This window comes from Empidonax traillii, unplaced genomic scaffold, assembly GCF_003031625.1.
Source record: "Empidonax traillii isolate 1590-97213 ecotype Southwest subspecies unplaced genomic scaffold, ASM303162v1 scaffold559:size414428, whole genome shotgun sequence".
NCBI classification, from domain to species: Eukaryota; Metazoa; Chordata; class Aves; order Passeriformes; family Tyrannidae; genus Empidonax; species Empidonax traillii.
In genome coordinates, this window is record NW_020955752.1 from 252,146 (window position 1) to 276,180 (window position 24,035).

The 24,035-nt window shown below is 37.0% G+C and overlaps 1 long non-coding RNA gene across 3 annotated transcripts in view; it reads right to left on the reverse strand.

Moving 5' to 3' along the window:
• The window catches only part of LOC114064582, a 256,194-nt gene that overhangs the window by 143,984 nt on the left and 88,175 nt on the right, over positions 1–24,035 (reverse strand). For all 3 annotated transcript variants that reach the window (XR_003572783.1, XR_003572784.1, XR_003572785.1), the window contains exons 2-3: positions 10,568–10,610; positions 9,810–9,845 (exon numbers count right to left, since the gene is read on the reverse strand). This is a non-coding gene — a long non-coding RNA (uncharacterized LOC114064582). The remainder of the gene's footprint in view (positions 1–9,809; positions 9,846–10,567; positions 10,611–24,035) is intronic.

A 24,035-nucleotide genomic window follows, 5' to 3' on the forward strand; every position in this document is an offset into this window, starting at 1 on the left:
TAACATTCAATAACTAAAAAGTACCCAAAGGTCATGTGGGCACTCCAAAGCATAATCAGCCTGTTCTGGTTCTGAGATCCTGAAACACTGATGGTACTTCACATATGATGTGCTGTTTTCATACTAAGGGTTTATTTGGGAGAAACACTCTCTACAGTGTGTTTAAAATTTATTTCCATTTTTTTTCCCCATTGTCTAACACAAGCTTTCTCTCCTGTATTAAAACAGCAAATGAATGATGCATGCAATACAACAAAAACCTCATTTTCTGTTATTCTGAAATGTCTTCTGAAGCATTATTGAGTTACATCTGGTTCTGTTACATCTGTTCAACCCTTTTTAACTTGATGAAGAAGCTTGGCATGAAAACCTTTGGAAGGTTATGTGATCTAAATTCAGGTGTCTGTAATGTCAGTATCTAAACCCTAGGTAATTTTCTTTAGCCTGACTTTGTGGTTATAAGGAAAAACAGACATCATTAGAATGCAGTTCATCTGTAGCAGTACATTACAGGAGATGAATCATGCCCTGCAAACAACTATATATATATATATATATTTTTTTTTTTTTCTTTTTGGATGTAAAGCAAACTGAGGATAATTGTCCCAAGAAGCCTACAATTAGTCTGACAAATCCCTCCAGAAAATGTTAAAAGAATGATCTTACCTAAGAAGAATATGGTATCAAAGAGGAAAAGGGAAGATGTGCTGGATGTTTCAACTAGACAGCACTCACAACTATTTAGGGAGCAAAATGCAAGTGGGAAGGTGCAATTTTTGAAGGTCATCAGAGGTCTACTTTATGTGTTTTCCTGAAATCTGAAGAATTTACCAAAGTTAGTGGTTTAATCTCTTAGAATCATTACACAGAAGAGAAACAGGCTGTTTCAGAAAGAGGTTTTGGGTCAGGAATTTGATATAAACCCCTTCTCTGTTGAATGTATGAAGTATATTTTGGCATAACTTGACAACTGGTTCAAATTGGATGCCTTATCTGAGAACCTGAGTCCCACTTCTAATGTGTGTGGTGCAAACACCCCACAGGTTTTGCCATGAGTAGAGGCTGTTATTACTAGGACTTTTCCAACCAGGAATCATATACACATTCATAGTCTTATTTTAACCTCCTGGAGTATGAACCGTGCTTTGTCAAATTCAGGCTGTCTAGGAGAAGGCATCTGTATCTCTCCATACTGCACAATGCTAGAGTTGCTTGCACATTCTATAGTCATAATTTTAAGTATTATTATTATTATTATTGATCCTGAATAATTTTTATCCTATAAGGATGAAAACCAGAGCTTCTATGGAGGCCCTGCACACGAGGCAGAATAGTTCAGCTCTGCCATGTGGTAGATGTGATGGAGACAATGGAGAGAATTGAGAGCATTCTGCTATAAATGTGGGTGAAGCCCAAAGAGGGTTGTTGTAAAGCTACTTGCATGCTCTTCTACACAATATACATCAGGATTTTCAGCCTATCATCACAACAAATATTCTATTTGAATATTAAGATTTTTGTCAGAATATTTTAAAGACTTCAAAACTGTAAGCAGCAAAGAGTCTAACACATCTGTAGGGAAGATGTGACGGTTAATTACACTCTGAGTATCTTATTTCTACCTCTGAATTTGCCAAGCTTCACCTTCCATTGCCTGGATCTTGTTACATATTTTTCTGCTAAATTAAAGAGTCAATGAATATCAGAAATTCTTCTCTCTGCAAGTATTAGACTATGATCAAGTCAGTTAACTTCCCCTTATTAAGTTAAATAGCTTGAGATTCTCTCTCTTTAATTACTGTACAAGCTCAGACTTTGCACTAAGCACCTGTTATAGCAATTCAAATCAATGAAAACTCCTGCAAAAATATGAACCTGCATGCTAAGAAAATAAAGCAGAATAAGAATAAAAGAAATCTTTCCTGACAGTCCATCTTCTCTTTTCTGAAGAGATGAAAGAGAAAATGTATGTCACACCATAGAAACCACAACAATGACAATAAATGACATGGGGAAGTTTACAGTATACGCAAACTAAGGAAAGGAAAGTCAAAACTACAGGCAGACAACACTGAAAAAACAATACAGTTTCCAATTCATGAATATTTTCTTCCTGCTTAGGACACAATTCTACACCAATGAGCAAAATTTCCTCAGAACTGTGTGTTTCTTAGAAATAAAATTACAAGATACTGGTAATTGCATATTGAAAAAAGCAAAAATAAAATATTGAGTTTGTTGGTTTTTTTTTTTTTTTTTTTTCCCAATCTGGTATCTAATAAACACATTTTAAAAAATCTGAGAATAATGTGATGATTCAGTGTTGATGATACAAGTTTGGTATGCCTTCAATATCTTCTGATGGATAAATAGATTAAGCTTAGGTTGACAAACTTAAAATTAGCGCCCTAACTTTAGTGACATGGAACAAGTCCCTGAGTTATTCAAACTATAACAAATAAACAGATGCGAATATGTAGTTATTGTTGTCTTGGTACCATTAGTCATACTTTTCATAGCCTTGTTTTATGGAGTAGCAATGCATTTTTTGAAAGTCTTAAAATCCTTCCAGATAATTTTTATTTACCATCAGTTAAACCATGCTGCGAGATGAATATTTGAATTATGTTTTAAATTGAGTTTCATAAGTGTTTTTTTTTTTTTCAATTTGTGCCCATTGTTGTTGGAATGAATCAAGAAGAAGAGTGCCTGGGTTACTAGGATATATTGCAAATCAGAGAAAAACAGTTATATCTGAAGAGCACATCAGTACAGTGTGGAAACATCAGCTGGAATCTCAGCATAATGAGGGGTATCAACAGCAAGTTTTCCAGTGGTTGCATCCAGAGTCAACAGAAATTAGTGAGAATCTTTGGTAAGTCCTGGTTTGGGGGATTGGCTATTGGAAATGGTCAAACCAGCATAAAAATCTGCATTCATTTAATGTCTTATATCTTACAAACCAGAATTTACAACACAGTGAGTTAGGACACAGCAAATGGCTCGAAATCCCTCTTGAAGTTCTGAGCCCGCTGAATTTTGGCATTCACGAGCAGCACAGCACTCCTTGACAGAGTTTTCCAGTGGCTTAGTGTGTGTTTGGATCAACAGCAAAAAGCCACATTTGAACCTGGATGGCATTGTTGGCATTATGGTAATGAGCCTCTACGAGCATCTGGGCAGTGATTTGGCTCATGGAAAGGGACGGTTGGTGGGGAGCAGCCTCACATGGCTGACCTCGTCTTGACACGCACGTGGCAAGCCATCATCAAATTTGACTGCAGCTAAGTGCCAGGGCTCCCCACAAGCTGTTCTGAGGTTGTTCATTTCGAGTCCAAAATCAAATGATGGCTCATTCCTACAGTATCACGTATTTTCAAGCCACTAACGTGATCCGTAGGAAATTCAAAACTGTACACAGCTGATCACACGCACTGGACTTCCTCCACGGTGTCAAACAGAGTGATTTGTCAAGAGAGAAGCTGTTGGACAAGCTTTGAGAGGAAGCTGCTGATGGTTAGAAGACAGACTTAAAGGGTTTCAATGGTTCATTCTGTGTCAGTATTTGATTAAAGTCTTTTCTACAGCAAGCACTGATCAGCACAAATTTTAACATCTGGATTTAATCTTTAAAAATATTTTCAAGACCGTTGGTTTTTTTTCTTTTTTTCCCATCCTCAAAACTCTTGGCATTATCCCTGTCTGGGAAGAGCAGCAGGATTAACATGTCATGTGACACTTGAAACTGCTGTTGGAAAACAATAGGAATCTTAATAATGCACCTAGAAGCTCTTTCTAAATGTTTTGTGACTGGAGAAAACACATGGATGTGTGACTTGCCTTCTATAGAAAAACAAGAGTGTCTTTTGACAGAAACTTTGAGAAGATTGGAGGAAATCTGAGGCACAGTGGACAGGCTTAAAAAAAAAGGTCGGTATTCATTGCATTGTATTTAACAATGTAAGATAAATTGTCTTCAGTTTAAACTTTATGAAGCTGCTTCTTCATTTTTAATTGTGATAGACTGATTCCAGGGGCTGTTGTAATAAGATGGTGTTAATTCGTTTATCATATGAGTACATGACACTAGGCTTCTCAAATAACACGAGATGTAAATGTGTGGGCAACTCAAACTCAAAAGATCACATTTGGCTGCATAGAATTGAAAACATAGAATTAATTCTGTTAGGTGTGTTCCCATCCCAGTCAGGGGGGAAATATTCAGTAGAGACAGTTCATCATGTGGGGATGCAATAGTTTTTTAGATACCCATAACAGGATGACAAGTGTATACCTAAAAGCAGAATCTTTATCTCACACTGAATCCTAATCAAAAGCTTACCGTAAACCAGGTTGCATAGTTTGCCTTAGTGTTTTCTCAGTGTACACAGGTATTATTATTTTTATTATCATTATCATTATTATTGATGATGATAATAATATTATTAATAATTCTCATGCATCTTGTTAAATTGGTGAACAGGAGATGTATCTACCATATAAAAATTATTTGTAGGCTGTCGTCAAACAAGTTTAGCCTTGACACGGAGCTGTGTTCAGTTATTCTATTCAAAATACTCTCTGGCCCGTCATGTTTTCATTGCAGTTGTTACGCTAAACCTAAAGGACAAAGATATTAGGTCTATCCTTGCCACTAATTTGATAAAATTACACATAAATCTTATTCCTACCATATGTCCATGACACTGAGTGCACAAAGACCTTTAGTAATAAAAATTATTATTAATAACAATCGGCAGAAGAGAGGTTAATATTAAGGGATATTTTGGTCAGAAGCTCTGTTGCATTGGTGTCCAGTTGCACCTTAAAAGAGAATGAATCCCCTGTACAATAGGCTATATTAGCAATAAAAACAAATATATCAAGTAAACATCTCATCATAGATCATGGCCGAACTATGATAATGTAGAGCTGAGAAAATATAGTCTAGTCTGCTTAAAAATCTGGCCATGCTGCTGTGCACTTGCAAGTATCTCAAGCAGGAAATGATGGAAAGCTCCACTGATCTCAAATAACTCAATTGTTTTTCCTTTTCTAATCAAATATCTTCATAGTGAGGGACCAGAAATGCATCATTCAGCATGCAATGTAGTTGTGAAAGCATGAAATATGACACTTCACTGTTAATGCAATATTAAAGATTAAAAATGTTTATTACCTGTTATTCTTCTCTTAATTGTTTTGTGTAGAGAAAAATAGAAGTTGCTGCCTTAATGCATAAAAAAATCACAATGTGCATTCATAGAGGAGAGCAAAGTGTTGGGGCTATGAAAATTATGTAAATGATGAATTCCAGTGAAAGAACTTTCAAACCCTTAGGGTCTTCAAACAGCATTAATTCAAGAAATTAGATACAAAATTTAACTTTTTCATGCTAATAATGATTTCATAAGGAAAAACTCGTTAGTAAAGGTGACAAATATGAAGTTCTATTGAACATTTAAATTCAGGAATCTTAGTATGCGCCCCTGGGATATATTTACACAGCCAATGACTCTGATGTTATTAAGTAATTTATTTGAGAAAGTCTCCATTCATGAGTTTACATAAGAACAATATCAGGTTTACAAAGGCTTGTGTTGTCAGTTTAGCAAATACCTAATTCACAATGACTTTTGCTTAAGATTTTCATTAGGTTGTTCAATATTGTTTGATCATTTAATGTCAGCTTCATGAGATCAAAATTTCCCCTATACGAAAAGAGGAAATTAAAAGAAGAAATAAATTAAAAAGAGCAAACTAAACTTAAATTTAAATCAGCTTTGTCACAAAAGGGAGGAGAGCAGTGTCAGCACTTGAGATTATACTTTACTTGGGTATAAACTACCCACATTTGGCAATTTAAGGTTTTGCTGTAGTATATTTCTATGCCAGCAATAGCAAAAAGATGTATTGAAACATCTGGAATGTTGCATATGGTTCATTTGTTCAGGACTGATCTGTCATAGGACAGTATCGATTTCTGGCAGCATTAGCTAGGACTTCATCAGTTAGATAGGAAACAAAACCACCCTAAATCCCTTGATTTCTATGCCTATTCATGCTGTAATCTATGGCCTCCAGCCAGTGTTTCAGGCAATGTGAAAAAATAACTAAAAATGACAATTCCTGCATCAAGGGCCAGAGTGGATATAACAGAGAGAAACAGTCCAAAATCTGAAAATGGGGATGGTCGAAATTGTTGACAGAATATTTGTCTTCTTACAGAAAATGCTGGTTCATCCATACAGAACTATCTCCCAGGAAATGAGCTGATTTGACTCAACTTCCTAATGAAATACAGGCAAGCCTTGAAATCTCCACTGTCTCCTGGCTAGATCATTGACCATCATTCCTCAGAGACCTCCCTGGTCCCCAAGCTCCATCACAAGGCTGTGCTCGAGGAGGCTTGATTCAATAAGCGTTTGAAATCACAGCTTGATCCTGTTACAACCTGCCTCCAGCACTTTTTCTCCTCCTCACGATGGGCTTTGCTCCCTCATCACCATGGTGCCTGCATTTAGGTGTTTTTCCTCCCTTGCCTCTCCTACTCATTCGGGCTAAACCGGCAACACATCAGCCTTTGTGCTTCCATGGGAGAGATCCAGTCTGTGCTCCAAGGCTTGTCTCTATCCCTTCCAATATACTTCATTACACATGTCCTAAGACAGCTGAATCTTAAAGGACAACCTGCCTTTGTGTTAAATCTTTTGCTCTGCAGCAGCAGGAAACCCTGGCCTACACCTGACCGCAGGCCAAAAAGAAAACAATATTGAAATAAAAGCCCATATTGCAGCAATTACTAGATTGTGTCACATTTGACTGGAGTGTGAGCTGCCTGGAGGGTCTGATTTAGACATGAGAAGGCAGAAGTGTTTTTCCTGGCAACATCTCCCATGAGAAATTAAAATACGACTTGCAAATAAAACATGCAGAATTATGCAGTGACTATCTTGACCGTAACCTATCTTTCCACTAACCTAGATGACTATTTAATCTTTAACTTATGCTCTTTACTGAATACATATATAATGAGAGTGAACAGGAAGGGGTAGGCCAGGTGAGATTTGGTCATATTTACTAACATGTGAGTCATTGCATTTGTGTGTTCTCTGGCACAGTGGTTCTCTGATGTTCTAAGGACTTCTGAAATGCAGAAGGGCTCTAATCCATATAAAAATAAGCTCCATTGGTAGGTAGAATAGTCACAGGATAGGAACTGTAATAGAAATCACAAGGCTTGAAAGGTAATGATATTGGAAAGAACCTGCAAGGTAGGACTTATCAAGAGGAAATTAAAGGTCCTTATTGGAAAACTAAGGAACAAGGAGATGAGAAATGATACAAAATTAGGCAAGGATTCATAAGTAAAGTAAGATGTTGCAACTCTAAAGTTGTTTTACTGGATCAGTGTTAAGGTGCGTTCTGTCTGAGTAAGGGAGAGAAGACAGTTGGGGATGATTTCCAGGTACAGATGTGAGAGACAAAGAGGGATTTGGCAGCATAATCTTGGAAAGAAAATGAATATGGGGAAGTGTCTGGAAGTAAGCAAAAAAAAATTTATTATATGTAGTGCTTAGAAATAGGTTACCATTCACCAAGAAAAATTACCATTCATGTGATTAGTGCTGCAAAATAAAAGTGGAAAGCAGGAAACAGAGATGGAACGGGTACAAACTCATGATTCCCTTCCCTTCTTTAAGACTAAAGGTTGATTGTTTATGGTACTGGTGGGATGTCTTTAAAAGTCAACATACATTTAAAATGAAGTCTTTTTGATGGCTCTTTCTTAAACTTGAGCTGGATACAATGATGAGGGGGAAGTTGCTTCCGCATAATTATGAGTGATCTCATCCTTATGCTAATACAAGTGGACTGTAAAGAGCTGCTCCTCACACTCCAGGTGGCAGGATGGATTTAAGTGAAGAACACTGAGTTACAGTGCCTGACACATACCTGTTCACAACAACTCTTCTACAGAGGTCCCTCACTGTAAGGATGAAAGAGGTGTTGAGAGGACTAAATCCTCCCTGTGAAACTGCTGAAAGTTTTTTATAGTGCTGTTTTTCCATGTGACATTGAAACATTCACTGATCATAAGACAAAGAGGGAGAAGTGCAATTCCTGCTAATGACATAGAGCCACAGGAAGTGGAATATGGAGCAATTTGCCGCTAAACACTGGATTGGGTCCATAGGTATCCTGGACCACAGTATCCTTATCCATTCATGGTGCCTAAATCTGCTTCAGAAGTTCTGCATTGACCCTTTGGTGTCATTTGTTACCATAATCACATGGGAAAGTTCACCCTACTCAGGTTCTCATGTTCCCAGAGAAAATTAAGGATTTCCCACGCACTTCGTAGTTGTAGGTTGCTGCAGAAATCCATCCTGACTCCCTATAGCCTTGTCCAGTTCCTTTTTAAACCACTGTGTATCATCCTCTTGCTTCAGCAACCTCCTAGTAGAAGGTAACTGATGAAGAAATAGTATTATAACTGAATCTTTCACAGCAGTAAATTTCACTGTTTGATGCAAAAGGCAATCTTATACAGTCAGAGAATTATGTCAAATTCTGATTTCTTAATAGTTGCACTCAGTGTTTCTCTACTATTCCACAGCAGTCTTGAAAATTGCCTAGGAAGTATTATAGCTAAGGAAAGGTAAAGAAAATGCATTTCTAGTTCCTAAAGGTGAGACAAACAGATCTTATGTAAAATTTCTCTACCTTCAGATAAAACAAAACCCAGCAGGAACACAAACAGGGATGCACAACTGCATGTTACCTTCCCTAAATAAATTGCCAATTAACTGCTGATTAAAAGGTGGAACAGACACAGCTGAGATCATATATCCATAACTTGAAATTTCATTTTTATTGTACTATATACACTTTTTAAAGTCCTAAACCTGACATTGTTTACCTTTGACCTCTGGAGTCTGACAAAGTTTGGCCTTGAGAGATTGTTTCTATTGGAGGGGGCAAGTCCTTATATGGTTCAGCAATATTTTTAATGTTAACTTGATTCTTTCTTTAGAACTATGGACATATATGCTCATTTCCAGGACACAAAAAGGTAAGACTATAAGCATATATTTTTTTTCTCAGAAGTCTACCATTTCAGATTTTTACCCACAAAAATCTTCCTTGTTTGTGTTTCTATATGCAGTAAACAGATAATATAGGAAAAAATATCCTATTGGATCAGTCGATTGATTGATTGATTGATCTGTCTTTATGTACACACACACACACACACAAACACATATATTTGTATATACACCCTCCTAGTAGGAGTGTTGGGGTTTCCACATAAAGTACAGCAGCAAGTGTTTACAGAAATGTGCTGCTTGGTGGTTAGAGCACATTATTTTAAGGAAATTAGCTATGATTTATAGCAGCAAATAAATAAGACAAAGCCTGTTTAACATACCTCAGCATTAAGTATCTGCTGCATTAATTGTCTCCAAAGTCTGTTCCATTTGTTATCTAACAAGGTATGCTCCATTATTATTTTTATTCAGTTCATTGCTTGATTCTATCTGTCCTTTCAAAATTAGCTTGTCTAATGAGAAACCACTTTGGCTGGTAGTTCATTTCACATAAAAAGGTGGAATTCTTGTTTACTGAGAAAGTAATTGGATTATAATTTTGAAAAGAAAGAAATATGAATTGTAATAAATTATTTCTTAAAAAATACATGGGAGCAGGAAAACTAGCAAACCCAAGACAAATTAAAAGCTCTAATGAATGAAAAGGCTATAAATAGAGTACGAAACTGGAAAGAATAATTTATCATTGTAACTTACCTACTCCTTGTTATTCTGTTGAAAAGAGCTGAATACCTAATGAAAGAAGAAAAGATTTATGTATTTACCAAATGATGGTCAAGTAAATATTTATATTAGCTGCCACTTTTCTTCTAGCTTGTCAGACCTTATAAACCTAATCAAACCTTTCTTATAGAAAGAATAATTTAACCACAGTTGTGAGCCCACAATTTCATTTCAGTTATTGATTAAATTCTGTTGATGAAGTTTTCATGATCACAGGTAGACTATACTAAAGCTGTATGCATCTGTACATATTTAAATGAAGGGGAGAGAATGCAGAAACTATATTCAAAACTGGGCAATATACTGGGAATGTTTATACAGCTGATCTATCCTGTATATTTTAGTGCTTCTCAACGTTTCAGTTTCAATTCTCCTCAAACTGTATGGCTTTTTTCTTTTTTGTTTTACCACTTAAAAAGATTTTATTGCTGATCTTGTGGTTTTGTGTGTTTTTTTTTAATTTTTTATTTTTAGCTAAAACAAGTAAGATAATGAGTATTAAATATATGAGAAATAACTGAAATGAACTAAAAAAATTGTCTAAAAGAAAATAAAACACATAGAAAAGTATGTGCAAAATTATTGTAAATAAAATTACAGAAGTCAGAAACAAGATCTGATAACTAAATTATAACATATTATAAATTTATTATATTATTATATTGTAGAAAGTAGAAAAATAGAGCAATTGTTATGAAATTCTGAAGTACTAGGGAAAAGCTGACACTTACCTGTTCAGCTGATTAACACCTTGAGCTTTTTCTATTTGTAGACCTAACAAAGAAAAACACAAAATTAAATTTAATGCACTAAATTATGTGAGTAAAATTGTTATACATTGATATACATTGATTTAGCCTGATTTTGTTTTATCTGAAAATCATTCAGGTTTTCCTTGTTGTTGAATTGCATTTATGATACCAGTTCAGGCTTTGATCTTAAATTACACGTTTGGGGCCTGAAGAAAAAACAATTTGGGATTAAAAGGATCCAGTTCTTATCTACATACCAAACAGGTTGTTTATAGTGCAGTTTGTTCAGAGAGGATACTCAAATTTAGAGCAGAGAGATTGATAAAGGTAAGCACTGAGCACTGTGTTGGCTTAGAAAAAAGATGAAAGCAAAATGCACCTGACTCAGTAAAAGATAGGAGTTAAATGCCAGATTATCCTTATAAGTGTGCCAGTAGGAGGAATTTCATGCGTGACAGATGCTAGAACGGGCATGAAGATGGTCAGGACAAAAATCATTAGGAGTTCCACCAAGCACACTGCTAAAGCATATGTAGAGTGTCACATTAAATTCTCTCCAACTTAAAAAGGTCTATTTGCACTCTCAAAGGTGGGTTTATACCTGAGAAAGATAAAAAACATTGGGGAGTTTCTTAATATTCACTCAAGGTGTCTGCTCTACATTTAGAAAGCAGAAGTTTATCATGCTACTGATAACCATGAAAGTCAAAGGTGTTATAAAGTGACTGGACTGAGTTTTGTTTCTTTTGGTCCCCAGTTTGTGTGTAACTGTGGAGGACAATTGCTATAACCCGGGTCCTAGGCAGGCCTGACCCGTCCAAGCTGCATGGAAAGAAAATTACTGATGTACTAAGAGGTAGGTACTGTTACTATCCCTGTGATGATTGAGTTGGTGTTTCACTGCAGAAAATGATACTATAGAATCATAGAGTCACAGATTGGCTTGGGTTGGAAGAGATCATTAAAGTTCATCTGGACCAACTTCTCATCATCAACTAGATCTGGCTGTTCAGAACCCCATCCAACCTGGCCTTGAATGTTTCCACTTGAGAAATGAAGTTTTGATTAAACCCGAGCCAGTAGCTACTTAGAAGGATTGTTCACGTAGGGAATGAATAGCATTTGGATATGAGTGACACAGAAAATCACTTTGTCCAGTCAACCAAAAATATTTAAAGTAGCATATTTCCTTTTGTTAATCTAAATACAAAGTAGTGTTACACCTGGTCTCCAGCTTCAGATCATATGAGGAAGAAGTTTGACAGTCTTATAGAGTTTCTCAGGCTGGCCCAGTCATATGCTTTGTGTTTCTGATCCAGGACACTTAGGAAAGCACAGTCCTACTTTAATATGCAGTCTATAAAAATCTTCAGCTAAACACTGGTGATAGGAAAACCCCAAAACGCAGACAAGGTAAACCATGACAAATGTCATAAATGTTTGAAGTTTTGCTGTTTGTGTTAAAGGGATCCAACCTGAGCATGCTAAAAGCAGGGGTGAAACTACCAAGGATTTTGTTACTGAATAGGTAATATTAACCTCAAAATTATTGGGATGTGTTTCTTAGATTGGTGTTTTTGTTTGTTTTTGTGTCTGGATATGCATCATTGTGGCTTGAAAGACTCACAAAATAAAATTAAATATGTCCTTTTTAAAGTTGTCAAGCAGCTTATTCCCTTCAATTTTAGTAATTTATTCCCTTCAATTTTAGTAGTTTCAAATTTAGTAGTTTGATGACCTTGCAACAATTTAACCATGTGAAAGGAATTTTTTACCAATGTTTCTTCTTCTATCCCTGCTGCTCAAGTTCCATTCAGGTTTGGTACAGAGACCACTCAAGGATAGTCACCTGCCCATCGCAGTAGGTATTTAGACAATATATATGTTAGGGATGAAGGCAATTCCTACTCACTCCACACAAGAAATTCACAAGTGAGATGGGAAACTACTTCTGGTATGGTGCCTATGAAGTTTTTCCTCCTTTATTAATTAAGCGAGCCATGAATCAAAAGTCCTTTTTGCTCCCCCACTGGCTATTCACTTGATGTGTATCCATTTCTTGTCTTCCCCATTTGCTTCCTCCCTGTCTGCTGTGCCCTATGACCTCATGCAAGGTCCATCCCCTTCACTGCCTGCCCGCACAGAACCAGGCTCTCAAAAGTGCTCTTCAATAGCAACATAATGATGATTAAACTGAGGTGAATACCATCCTTCCCCAAACAACTGTGAGCTGATTGCTTTGCTGCAGTCCAGGTTTTTGACCAGCTCACATCAGAAATCGGGCTTGAGTATAATTTATATCTTAAAAAATTTAAATTAGATCATTTTTTTAAAAAAAAACTGGATAATATGAGGCTCTGAGGATTCCTTGAACAGAAGCTCTGCTACAAATTGACCTGTCTGCCTACTACATTCAGAAAATTGATTTCCTTTTCCTGAATGGAGACTTTTCTTTGAAAAGAAGGAATTCAATTTGTGACACACACTGTGAGCATTCTGTATGTGATTCTGAGGTTTTAGAATTTTTTAAATCAATAATAAAACCATTTTAATTTGTCTTAACTTTGTAGAGCATTTGTACTTGTAATTCTCAATGAATATGAGATAAGGAAGTGTTACAGGTCCAGGACCAAGTCCTCTGAGTCATCTGCCTTCTAGTTTATCTGTTTTGGGCTTCCCAGTCTGTCTGATCAGAAAATTCCTGAGTTTGAATCAACCTCCATAGTTCAGAGAGATAGAGTCAGACTTTTGCTCAGAACTGTCAGAGGCCACCAGTCTATGAAGGAAAAGCATCATGTTATTATAAAATAGATACAGTCCAATAACAAATAGGAGATTTAAACCTATAAAGCTTGGGGCTATAACCTATGTCCCTATAGTCTCTACCTCACCAATGAGTTCTGTAATATTCCTATTCCCACATCTCCTTCCTCAACAATCTATTCTTGCTCCAGGTAAGCTTTAAGAGATTCTTCAGCAGCAGTAAGAGCTACGTGCTCTTACTGGGAGCATGTAGGGACATAACTGGGTAGCTAGTCTAGGCTGCAGGTATTCCAGTACAACCCTCTTGTGCTGGTACCTTATTCAATGGTACCTGAAATACCTTTCCTTTCAAGTAACAGTTCCTTCACTTGAGATGCTGGCAGCCCATGACTTGGACAGGTGCACCCTTCGCTGAATGGAATTAAATCTAGTTGCTGGTCAGTCACTAGTGAGGTTCCTTGGGGCCAGTCCTGTTTAACATCTTTACTTATGATCTGGATGTGGGGGATTGATGCACCCTCAGTAAGATTGTGGATGAAAGTTGGACAAAAGTGCTGAGGGTAGGAAAAAGGAGGGTAGGAAAGTTCTGCAGAAGGATCTGTCTGGATAGGCTGAGGCCAAATAGATGAGATTCAGTAATGAATGTGGAGTGCTGAGTTCTGCACTGGGGTCACAACAACCCCAAGAAGCACCACAAGCTGGGGCCAGAATGGCTGGAAAGCTGCCTGGCAGACAAGGAACCGGTGGTGCTGGTGACAGCAGCTGAACATGAGCCAGCAGTGTGTCCAGGTGGCCAAGAAGGTCAGTGGCATTCTGGTGTCTACCAGCAATAGTGTACCAAGGCCAGAAGGACTAAGGAATTGATTGTCCCTCTGTACTTGGCACTGGTGAGGCTGTAGCTCAAATCCTGGGTTCAGTTTTGGACCCCTTACCACACAACACACATTGAGGTGCTGGAGCGTGTCCAGAGAAGGGAAACGGAACTAGGGAAGGGTCTGGAGCACAAATCCCGTGAGGAGTGGGTGAGGGAGTTGGGGGTGTTTAACCTGGAGAAAAGGAGGCTCAGGGGTGACCTAGTTGCTCTCTACAGCTCCCCCAAAGGAGGTTGTGATAAAGTGGAAGTTGGTCTCTTGTCCCAGCTAACAAGGGAAAGGACAAGAGGAAATGGCATCAAGGTGCACCAGGGGAGGTTCAGGTTGGACATCAGGAAGAATTTCTTCACTGAAAGAGTGGTCAACATTGAACAGCCAGCCCAGGGAAGTAGTGGAGTCACCATCCCTGGAAGTATTCAAGAAATGACTGAACATGGCACTTAGTACTAGGGTTTAGTAGACATGGTTTTCTTTGGTTAAAGGTTGGACTTGATAATCTTGGAGGTCTTTTCCAACCCTAATGATTCTATGATTCTAAGATGCATTTTAACATTAGCATAGCGACCATTACTCCAGCTGAGATATTCTGGCTACTTATGGCTAACAGAGTTCACTGTTTGCAAGTCTTTGATTCAATTCAGTCACTAAATTACATAATTCACAGAACTGCAGAGAAAAAGTTAGGGTGGAAAGGACCTTTGGAAGTCACCTAGTCCAGTGCTCACATGTTGCTCACTCTAAATGAATGATCTTTGATAAACTTCCACTGATTTTGACTCTAAAGTGCATTTGTCACCCCCTGTAAATGCAAATTAAAACATGTTGAAGTATCCTGATGGTGATTTAGGACTATTTGCCTTGCTTTACAAGACTGGAGCATGCAGAAGGTCAGATAACATGGGTCAGTTGGCAAGAATTGTGTCAGCTGTGTGCAGTTGCCCAGGCACAGGCAGTCATGTGAGCATGTCCACAGCCAGCACCCAGGGAGTTCGAGGATGAGTTCTCAGGCTACACACAAGCAATTCCGTAGTGCTAATAATTCATAGCTGTTAAAGGTTAAATGCTGAAAATTGTTGTGATACAGTCCTTTATACTTTACTTAACTAATTGAATTTGTTTAATTAACAATTTAAACACCTGGAGAGATCTATTGTACTGTTTGGCATTGTGCTTAAACTAGGAACAGCCTTTACATCCTCTGGTGCATATTAAATGGGCTTTTTTGGACACAATTGCTGTTAACAATTATATAGGTGTTTGGTTTTGTTTTTTTTTTTTTTGAGACCTCCATTTTCTAGACTTTTCAGTAAATATTTTATCCTTACACACAACTGAAAATTAATGAAAAATAGAAAAGTAAGATTAAAGCATTTTTATTATTGATTTAAAACTGTGCTTCTCTGTGCATAATGTAAATCGTCACCCAGACACAAGAGTGAGAGACAGAAACGTTCAAGCCTATTTCACATTCGAAGCATACACACCAGAGTCACAAAACCAGATTGTTTTGCCCATAACTGGAAGGCTGAAGAGCAAAATCTCATTAAGATCGCTATATGGAAGGAGGTTTACAAGCCATGCATATCCATGAACAGGTTAGTTTAAATGCCTGGGAAATAGATGGCTTTTCAAATATGTGGCTGACAGTCATGGGTTCAGAAATACAAACTCAGATGAACTCAAAACTTGATACCCAGAAATAGATCTGTCTGGAAAATGGTGTTATGGCGAAATGAATCCACATCCTAGGAAGACTGCTTCTTAAAAACAGTTCTGATCTTCCCAATATTCGGCAGCACGCGTTTATCCCTGGCATTCTGGGTGGATTTGGGTCTAATGCATGTGTTCTCACATGGCAACTCTGAAAATCTGATTTGCATGAAGTAATGCTTGCCTAAGGTATTTAAAAGATTTGTCAACAGGAGGAATATTACTGCTGAAGGAATATTCAAAAGGCTTAGGCTTTCATGCAGTGTATTCCGTAAAATCAGACTTACATGCTCATAAAAGTAAAGCACATCTTTCCAGTAGTTATTTGCAATAGCAGCTAGTTGGTACTATTTTCTAATTTTGTTTGGTTATAATGGTCTGCTATATATATATATTTTTTGCCCCTCTTGCTTTCTAAACGTTCTCAGTGCCATGTAACTCTGCACATGCAGAGGAGAGGAGGGAAATAGAAATTACCCTTGATGTAAAGGAAAAAAGCCCAGGACCAGTTTCTAATGGCTCTAGTTTTATATTTTGGACTGGTATCTCATGGGTGGTTACTGCATAATAACCATCTGAAAGATGAAGAATTCCCTTAATAAATCAATCTCTCAGCAGTTAATTGTGGGTCTGTATCCTACGATAAGACCACATTGGCCTTGTCTGGATACTGAAAACAGCACAAATGTATGAATTCATTTCTGTGTTTTTAACTCAAAGTTGGAGCACTTATACAAAAGTCAACACAGGTTATTGCTCTGAAGATATTAAGCAATCAAAATATTCTAGTTTTATACTGAATCAATTGCTAATGCACAGCATTAGCAGGTGAAATGCAGAAGAACCAAAGAGGCAAAATCATTGCAAATTAAGCCTATTTTTCATTAATTTTGTCACATATGAACTCAGGTAGGTTTGAACCTTGCAGTCATTGAAGTGCATTCAAAAAATAATAATGCAAAAATTTCCATTACTTCAATAGAGTCCCTCTTGTATTCGTAAGTCAACTCTCCAGTGGCCAAAGTAATATGTGTAAATGCCCATGAATTTAACCCAAAACGTGGTAGCCTGGCATGAATAAAAGCTTTAGATTCTCAAAGAGTAACATGATTAAAAGAAGACTGTAGTCTTGAGTGGCACCTCACTGATTTCATTTGCCAGTATTGTTATTTTCCAGGGTAATATTTGATTTACAAGAAAAATGCTTTTAAGTCCCACAGTAAGTCCTACAATGTATCCACAAGTATAAAATCATCAAATTGCCTTCATTTGTCAAATGCTAAAGCCCTACCTGAGACTATTCAGTGGCAAAGTAGGAATCTAATGATGTCAGTGGGAAGGAGGGAGGTTAGATTTATAGAGGTTTTAGAGGCTGTAGGTCTGGTCTTTCCTCTTTTGTCCCTCTCCTGACTCCCTTTAATTCAGCACTTTGACCACAGTAATGCAGTTAAGCTTCAGTTTATGGCACAGATGTCTCATAAGTCCAGTCACCATGATTTTATTGAAAGCTCTCTCACGTTAGTAATTTGAATTGATTTTAAATTCCAAAGTATTAGTGAAGACGATGCAATACCGAGCTTTAATGGTAACCCAACTTTCCTCTTATGCTACATCTTTCCCTCCCAAACTGTCAGGGGTTTTGCCTCCATTTTGTTTTTTTTTTCTCTGCATACCTAAGGTTCAAACAGAGAATGAAGGCATTTTTTGGACAGAAATAATAAAGAGTATTTATTTAATAAAATAAATAATTTTAGTTTTAGAAAAACAAATTTTAAATAAATTAGAAGTGAATGTGAAAAACATTATGAGTAGGTGATTACCCAAAATTTTTACTTACCTAATATAAATCCAAACTATCAAATATTGTCAGTGAAAAAATTTTAGGTGGTCATACAAAGACCGTGATCATCAGCTATTCTAATGCATGTCAGACTTCTGTTTAAGTCAGTATTGTCCAACAGCTATGGACTGCTGGGTTCAAAGATATGATTGTCCTGGATAAGCCAAGTGTTGTTTTTAACAGTGAACTTCATTTTGTGAGGAATCTAGCTCAAGTACAAGGAAGTTTTTGTCTACCGTTTGTTTCAAGACTCTGGATCAGATCCTTAAATCAAAGCCAAATGTGAATAAAAGCAGTAAATTCTTTGGCAGTAAATCCTCAGTAATATGCGTTACTCAAAGATGGGACCTGCTGGAACATCTTCATAACATTCTTTTTCCTTCCTTCTCCTCAAGTGCAACATATTGCAGTAATCAATTAACATGATGGAATATTCCTGTGCTGAGACCTTCTTGTAACTCCCATATGGTCAGAATTTAATCTTAATAGCTCCGTGTTTTTTTTTTTTTTTTTTTTTTTTTTTTTTTTTTTTTTTTTTTTTTTTTTTTTTTTTTTTTTTTTTTTTAAGGAGCTGAACTCCTGTGCATTAGTGATCATGGAAAAATAAGCTTTCAGGGTAGTTTAGTGGCTTTCAACCTCTTGATATTAAGACAGAATATTTTGGGGACATCTGGTGCTTGGAGAGTACTGAGCATCACTTGCCTGCATGTAAAACACCAAACTGGACAAGCAGAAATGGAGGTGCCCAGTTCCATCACTTGTACTTGAAAACATGGGCCTTATTGTACCTCATTAGAGCAAACATATCAGCAAAGCTGTTGATTTCTTCATCTTTTTAAAATAATTTATCCCTGCCCATCTCATGACACCCTTTATTTGCCTTTATAACTCAAAAGGGTGATTCCACTATAACAAAGTGGGAAATTCTATATAACCTGAGTAGTACCAAATGGACCTTGGTTCATATCTTATGTCTCTTTCTGATTCTAGGGTTCTCTAGAGGGGTTTAGAAGTGTTGCAAAAAGTCATAACTGGAAGCTTGTTTAAGTCTTCGTAATGATTACAAAGTTGAAGAAACCAAGAAATTCCCAGAGGTCCAGAACTCTGCAACCAGTAAACACCAAATCTCCCTGACCAAACTCCAAGAAAGTTCTCCATTGCTATTACTTCCTCTGGAAGCATTGTTGGAACTGAAATTTAAGTATTTAGTACAAAATAGTCTTGTAATAACAGTTTATTACAAACAGACTCAAAGCCTCCCTTTTTTTTTTTTTTTTTTTTTTTTTTTTTTTTTTTTTTTTTTTTTTTTTTTTTTTTTTTTTTTTTTTTTTTTTTTTTTTTTTTTTTTTTTTTTTTTTTTTTTTTTGTATATTCCAGCAGAGGGTGGCAGTGCAGTACCACACTCCCACAGTAAAGGAAAAGTTGTTCAGTAATATTTATGCCTTCTGTCTTCAAGGGAAGAATACATCCTGCAGATGAATATGTTTTGGGTTTGAGATGGGAATTGGACTGGGAAATTAATCCCCAAATCACTTCAGTGACCTTGCTCAATCCACTCAATCTCCATCTCTCTTTCATCTGAAATATTTTTCTTCTGTAATTACCATCAGCTGACGACTACAAACCGTTATAATGCTCCAGAGGATAATCGTCTATGAGAATGAATACTAGGATATCTGAAAATGGGAATCTCTCCTGATTAACTAATAATACCAGAACCATTAACTTCGTCACTAACAACAGAACCGTCACCAACCATGTGAGGCAGGATAAACTCTAGAAGATGAAAAGAGACACGCTGTGGCAGGATGCATTTTCATGGCACTATGAACATGCTAAATGTTTCCTTCCTTTCCTCAGTCCAGCTTTGCTACACTGATAGCAGAATATTCTTCAAAATTTGAAATACCTGGTTGTCTCTTCAGTAGAATGTGGATTTCTCTACGCTTTCTTAGACCTCCTTTTTTTCTTAGTCTTGTTTTTATTTTCTTTCCTCCTTGTAGAAAGCAGTTGAGAAATTGTACGTAGGCCAGCAAAAGAGGTAAGGCTGCATTTTTTTCCCTTTGGAAATCTTTTGTAATCTTCTGGTTGATGGAAAAAGTAGCAACTGGCACAGCCTACTTCAAATTACTCCCATAAAAATACTTTAACACATTGTCAAACTCTAGACCTTTGTGATTCAAGGTTGTATGTTTTTTGGACGTGAAGAAATATTGCAGTATAAGAAGAAAGCAATGCATAATGGGAAGGAATACTCCTTCATTATGCAAATAATGAAAAATTATTTGTATACAGAACATGATTTCTTTAATGCGCTTTTATTTCCCCTCAAGAATTCAAACCAAAGGATTATGCAGGTCAAGAAGAACTTGAAGAACAAAAGCCATTCATGATCAAGCTCTCAATATAGACTTACATTAGTAAAAACATTTGAATAACATTTTTATAATAGTAATCTAAGTAGCTTATGTTAACTTCTCTAGCAACCAAAGCCAAGCATAATTTTCAGGCATTCTTTCAGATGACATTCATTATTTAAATATGTAAAATATGGAAGCAGTGTTCTGGAACTTTTTTTCTATTAAGAGGAAAGAAGCTAGAAATGATGCCAGGAACTTTAGGTGGGGAATGACATGCCCTTCTCAAAAATAAGAGATTTTTTTTCAAAGAATTAAGGGAATTAAATATTTCCAGTCAAAACTTGTCAATAATAATTCCTTACCTTAATCTATCTCAGTAGATTTCAAAGTGTTTGCAACATTTAACAGTAACCTTTTCCCTGTAAGCAGCTTCCTCTATAACTTCTTGTAACATCCCCAACTATTCCTCCAGGATGTGACATGCTTTTCAGCAGGTTTTTTAACTAGTAATTAACCAGTATAAAGTTATGAAATATGGAGAAAAAAATTATGCAGTGTGATCAGAAGCTCCCAAATGATAACTGCCTGGTTATCATTTAGATTATCTTATATATCGGTTTAGAGGAAATACATTTCCCACAGGTAGGAAAACACCTGTCTTTAAAAATCCCTCCAAATTTTTGGCTAGTTTTGTAGGGACTATGGGATAAAATATCATCAATCACTGAGCTTGCTGCTAGCAGAGAGAGCTGATTTCCCCCATGGGAGCAGAAAGGTGCCATAGAGAGATGAGCCATACTCCGGGCTCCTTCATCTTTCAGATGTGCATGAGGCTGCAGAAGCCCTAGTAATGCATTCACTGCGAGTAATCTCTTCTTGGCATCCTTCAAGTATCTGACAGAACAAGGGCCAAACCTCAGAAGATGTCTGGCAAGCGTATCAGTCAAGGTAGAAACATATTTGCTCTTCATAGTAATTTCACCCCACAGCACTAATAGATTTTATTAGGCCAATGCACCTTTCGCAATAAATCACCAAATGAATGTCGTGGAGGATGATCTGCAGATGATCCAACTGCTTCCCATCAGGAGGTGTCTCCTGGGAAGACAGATGGCACAGGCTGCCTCTAGGAGTATAGTCCATGTCCACTGACAGACCAGCACATCTCGGACACGTTCCTGGATCCCTGTTTTGGGAGAGGGGACCTGAAGGTGGCACCTACATGAGAGGTTTTGCAGGAAACAGCTGGAACAGAGGTGATAATATTTGCAAGATGAAGCCAGTAGTAGCAGGATGATATTTTTATATCTCTATGTGGTGTTAGAAAGTTATAGGGGTTTTTGAGGGAGGAGGGAACAGTGTGTGATGTTGCTGTGCTGGAGCCCTGAATAGCCAACCCACATTACTGAGTCCTTCCTGGTTAGTAGAAAACCTTGTAGCAAAATTTTATTAAAAGTTAAACTGGATTATAAGAGAAAAAGGAGTTGTTTAGAAGATTCATTTTAAAGAAAGGAAAATAACAGGGAAAAGATTGAGATTTTCTTGAGAAGAACCAGCTTCTCTTGGAGCAGAGTAGATTTAAAATCTGCTTCACTGATATAACTCTGAAAACCCATGATTGAAAACTCTAGCCTCGAGAAGTTACAATACATCATAAGAAAAAAAAGTGAGGCAACACGTAATGTTTCAATTATAGGCTTCTCAAGAGTACACAGGTGGTGTAATAAGTAAGGTCGTGGTCTTTCCATCAGCATCTGCCCTACTTCTGCAGTTGCTATGAATGGGAAACAATAATATTTATAATTGTTAAAAGACCAAAGTTCAGAGTAGTTTGATCTGATGTTCTGAAAGGTAAATAGATAAAGATTTGTTATGTAACTATACCTGTGGTATTTATATTGGCTGGTCTATCTCTGTGTGATGGTCGTCCAGACCATGAGGATGATCAGTATAGGCAATAATGGGTAGCAATGACATTTAAAACATCCTCCTCTCCATCTCCTCATCCAATTACATTATTATTTTAAACAAGTGGTTTTAAGCCCAGAAGTTATTTTTTCATTTTTTTATTTGTTTGGTGTTTTGATTTCTTTTTCCTTCTTTTTTTCTTTCTTTTTTTTTTTTTTTCCCCTCTCATTCTTGACTGGTTTGTGAAAGGTTAACAAACTGAACAGGTTCCCAGTATGGCCGTCCACCAAACCAGCTAGATTATGCCCTGAACTGAGAGTTTGTGAAGCTGATCCTATTCCCAGCTTTATCATCATCTTTCCTTATTAAGCTGTTCCCCTCATCTTTCAACATCTGTATTCCATTTCCCCAGCTTTTTTCCCCCACTTTGCTTTGTCTATTTAGACTACGCTCCTACAGGCTTGCACTAACTCTTGTCTTTTGCTTGCTGTTGTGGCTTTGGCCTGAGCCAAAACTAGTGTTCAGAGCCCTTGCAGGAGATTTCTATTAGGAAGAAAAAACGATCATGAGTTCAGGTGCTTCCTTGATTTCTTCAGCTCTTATGCATCCATTACTAATGGCATGCTGAGCTACACCATGTAGTAACCAATATGATATGTATTAGTGATGAGACAGAGTTTTTTTCTGGCACAAAACATATTTAAGAATGGACTGTGCTCCAGTGGAACAGGAATGTGACTTTTAAGGACCTTGCAATAAAAGAATCACCTAGAGAAAACATCTGCTTGACTCTAGAAAGGTAGGAATAAACTGAGAAAGGAAGAGCTGGGAAATCTTCATTTTCCATTCCTATCTCAGACTTTTTTATTTCCTAAGCATTGAGGAAATTCCAAAAGGAAAATCGCTGATAATAGGGGACTAACAAAACTGGCATTGAAGGAGGACAAGTTCACTTCAGGCACAAACAACTCAACGACGAGCCCTGCACTGGTGGTTCAGTCAATGAGTCTGCAGCCTAAGGGTTGTACATTGACTCATAGTGCCCATGACTATACATCCACCATGGTGATCTATTTATCTTCTTTCTCTGAGCTCTTCTGCATCTCTTAATTCTAATACTAAACTGGCAAATTCTTTGAAATACAGCCTGTTCCTCTACTTTCTTGATGTCACTTCTGTGAGAAGCTTCTGGAACGTGACTGCTCCATTTCTTCAGTGGACATGACACATGGATAAACTGGTCCCAGAAGGTTTGTAGTAGGGCATGCAACAACTTCAAGGAAAAACCACAAGGTCATTTCATTTCTTTCATTTTCAAAATGGTAAATACAAAACAAATAGTATTTTCAAACTCCCCATACCTAATCTGTTCCTAGCAAATTTAGTTGGCCCATTATTTTGAGAGTATTTAAAGTGTATTCAGGTACAACATTTATCACTCAGGCTACTCATTGAAAACACATACCTGATATGGATTATTACTAAAGAAGCCTTAGCTTTTTCATTTCCTGATCTCGTGCCTTAAAATTCCTAACTTTAATGTTGTATTAATGCAATTATTTTTTTGCATTTTAATATTTTATCTTAATTTAAAATGCAGTTAACTAAGTCACTGGGATTTATACAGTAAGCTAATAACATTGACAGATACATTCAGTGTCCTTTTACCTATAGGGCTCTTCTGAAGTGAGTTTGCAAGTGAGAGCTTACTTTCGCCACCTATTTAAAGCTAGCAGAGTATTCTGAGACTTAACTGCTATTATATCAGCATTCAGAACAAAGAAAAAACCAATATTATTTTGTAATCGTTGATCTTCTATATCACTAAATCCAAACACATTCTTAATTAGGCAGAAAATAGACATGGTTAATGCAGCTGTGTGGCACTATCAGCTACTCTTCCCCTGCCTTGCCTGCTGCAGAAGGGAATAAGTTTTTTCATTCAATGAAAAATGCCCATCAAAACTCAGAGAAAACCAATAGAGATGCTATTG